The sequence below is a fragment of the Carlito syrichta genome, unplaced genomic scaffold, assembly GCF_000164805.1.
Source record: "Carlito syrichta isolate Samal-C Ts95f unplaced genomic scaffold, Tarsius_syrichta-2.0.1 Scaffold303249, whole genome shotgun sequence".
Taxonomy (NCBI): Eukaryota; Metazoa; Chordata; class Mammalia; order Primates; family Tarsiidae; genus Carlito; species Carlito syrichta.
In genome coordinates, this window is record NW_007247345.1 from 30,374 (window position 1) to 33,393 (window position 3,020).

Here is a 3,020-nt window from a genome sequence, read left to right on the forward strand (position 1 = left end):
GAGCTTTTTTTTTTTTTTTTTGAGTTGGAGTCTCACTCTGTCGCTCAGGCTGGAGGGCAGTGGCACGCTCCCAACCATCGCAGCCTCGACCTCCTGAGCTCTAGTGATCCTTCCGCCTCAGCCTTCCAAGTAGCTGGAACTACAGGCACGCTACCACGCCTGACTAATTTTTTTTTAATTTATTGTAGAGATGAGGTCTCACCAAGTTGCCCAGGCGGGTCTCGAAACCACGGGCTCAGGCAATTCACTTACCTCAGCCTCCCAAAGGCGTGGGATTACAGGCTGAGCCACTGAGCCCGGCGGCCACAGCTTTTTAAAGGGGGTCCAGAGCTCCTTGGAACGAGACGGCCATGGGGGAAGATGCTGCCCGAGGGTCAGAGTTCAGCCATCCCTCCTCCTTGGAGATGGTGGATTTTGTTTTGTTAAAGGAGAATGGCCTCCCTTTTCAGGATATTCAGCCTCTGACTCCCAAAGACTGAAGGGGGCAGAGGCCACATCACTGATCTCTATCACCCTCATGTAGTACATACTGTGCCCGCGGCAGGTGTGGCACCTGCCAAGGGAGGAGCCCCTCTGCGGGAATGCGCTCCTTGGCCTCAGAGAGCACACCCACCTGGTCCACAAACACACTCAGAGGGCCTACTCTATGTCCGCGGTGACAAGTAGGCAGACAGGGCACAAAGCAAAAAATAAGCAAGATGACGACGGAGAATCAGAAATGCCATGGAACAGGTGGAGAAAGTGGCAGAGAAGGGGGGCAGGAAGAAACTGGAAGTCAAATCTACCTCCAGAACGTAATTCCAAAGCTGTCCACTATAGTCAGTGAGGCCATTACAGGAAGGGCTCAGCCCCAGGAGGGTCCACAGGACAGGAGTGTCCCAGTCTGACAGTGTGAAAGCTCTGAGGCAGGGATGTGCTGTGAGGCCAGTGTGGCTGGAGTCTGGCGGGTGAGAGAGGGACAGGAGGGACGGCGCGGGGTTAGCATGTGGCTTCGGCTTCGTAGGCTGCAGCATGAACCATGGGTTCCTTCTTTGTGTAATAGGAAGTGATAAGATCTGGCCCATGTTTAAAAAGATGACCTGGCTGGGCGTGGTGGCTCATGTCTGTCATCCCAGCGAGAGGACTGCCTGAGCCCAGGGGTTCAAGACCAGCCTGGGCAACTTGGCGAGACCTCATCTCTACAACAAATCAAAGAATTAGCCAAGAGTGGTGGCGCTTCCTGTAGTTCCGGCTACTTGGAAGGCCGAGGCAGAAGGATCACCGGAGCCCAGGAGGTCCACGCTGGGATGGCCGGAGTGTGCCACTGCACTCCAGCCTGGGTGACAGAGTAAGACTCTGACTCAAAAAAAGAAAGAAAGAAAAGATGATCTGAGAGTTGTGTCAACAGGCTGCATGGGGACAAGAACGGAAGCAGAAGGGATAGGGAGGAGGCTTTTGCCATCTTCAGGCAAGAGACGATGAGAGCTTGGCAGTGGAGACGGAGAAGCTGGTGGATTTGGAATCACGTTCTGGAAGCAGACTGACATCCAGTTTCCTAGACTGAGCAGGATGGGGTAAAGGAAGGAAAGGACTCCTGGGTTTTGAACTTGAGCAACTGAGTAGGTTAGAACGGGGGGAGAAATAACAGGCTTTCTCTTGGGTACATTTCGTGTAAGTGTTCTACTAGACATGCGTGAGATGAGTTGGAGATGCACTCTTGCTAGTCAGCTGATGCTGGGATGTGGGTGGGGGTCACAGCTGGAGACATACATGGGAATTGTTGTGTGAATCATGAGAGCCGTGGGACTGGAGGAGTACGCCCAGTGTAGACGAAGGAAAGAGGTTCTGGGGCTGAGTCTTGGGACCTCCCCAAGTTTGAAGTTAGGCAGAGAAAGTGAAGGTGAATATAAAACAAGGTGATAAGCTGGGAGTGGTGGCGCACACCTATAGTCCCAGCTGCTTGGGAGGCTGACATGGGAGGACTGCCTGAGCCCAGAAGGTCGAGGCTGCAGTGAGCTATGACTGCACCACTGCACTCCAGCCTGAGCAACACAGCAAGAACCTGTCTCTAAAATAAAAAGTTTGACACTCCCCCCAAAACAGGGTGACTACTGGGTGGGACTACTAGCTCAGTGAGGAGACCCTCTCACCCAAAAAGCAAACATAAAATTCCACAAAATTGACAACCCCCCAGTTTAGCACTGAAAATAGACCAAAGGCATTCAGCACTCAGAAGCATTTCCGCTTGCAAAACCTCCGAACCCCAGACGAGGGCGCGGGACACGGGGCTCTCTTCCGGTGCTGCTCGTTTCCCACCCCTGGCGCTCGGCTGGTGTGGGGGCTCTGCCAAGGGGGCAGGGGTGAGACCGGCAGCTCCCCCGTGGGAGGAAGAAAAGCACCCGATGCCCTTTACCTGCGGCGACACTGCTGGGGGAAGTGACCATCGTCGCAGCGTGAGCAGGAAAGGCGACCTCTGGCCACAAGCTCTCCTAGCCTGAGGAACACACACGGTGGGCAAGTGTGTTCCTGGCTGAAACCGTGTGGCAGCAGAAACCTGCAAGGCCCAAGGCAGCCACATGCCCACGGTCCGTCCTGAGGCAGCGCACACAGGCATGAGATGCAAACTGACCCCTGGGGGGTAAAAGCCAGGGCGACTTCAGGCAGCCAGACCTGAACACACTTCCCCACCACCAGCACACGCGACAGGGTAAGGCCCGACCCACAAAACTTCACGTAGACGGTCAGGAGTCGAGAAGATGGCCCGACCACACTTGCCTGTGCTCCGCTATCCACATGCAACTCGAATCCAGCTACCCACCGTCCCTGCACAGTGGAAAAGGCATGATATAGAAAACTAGGTGCTTAGAAAATCATCAGAAGCCGGGCTCGGTGGCTCAGCCTGTAATCCCGCGCCTTTGGAAGGCTGAAGTGAGTGGATTGCCTGAGCCTGCGGGTTCGATACCTGCCTGGGCAGCAAGACCTCATCTCTACAATTAATCAAAAAATCAGCCGGGCGTGGTAGCACATGCCTGTAATTCCGG

The 3,020-nt window shown here is 54.7% G+C and overlaps 1 protein-coding gene across 2 annotated transcripts in view; it reads right to left on the reverse strand.

The window, feature by feature from the left end:
* ZNF346 (zinc finger protein 346) overlaps nt 1-3,020 on the reverse strand; it is a 19,524-nt gene that overhangs the window by 15,770 nt on the left and 734 nt on the right. The gene's annotated exons all lie outside the window — the stretch shown is intronic.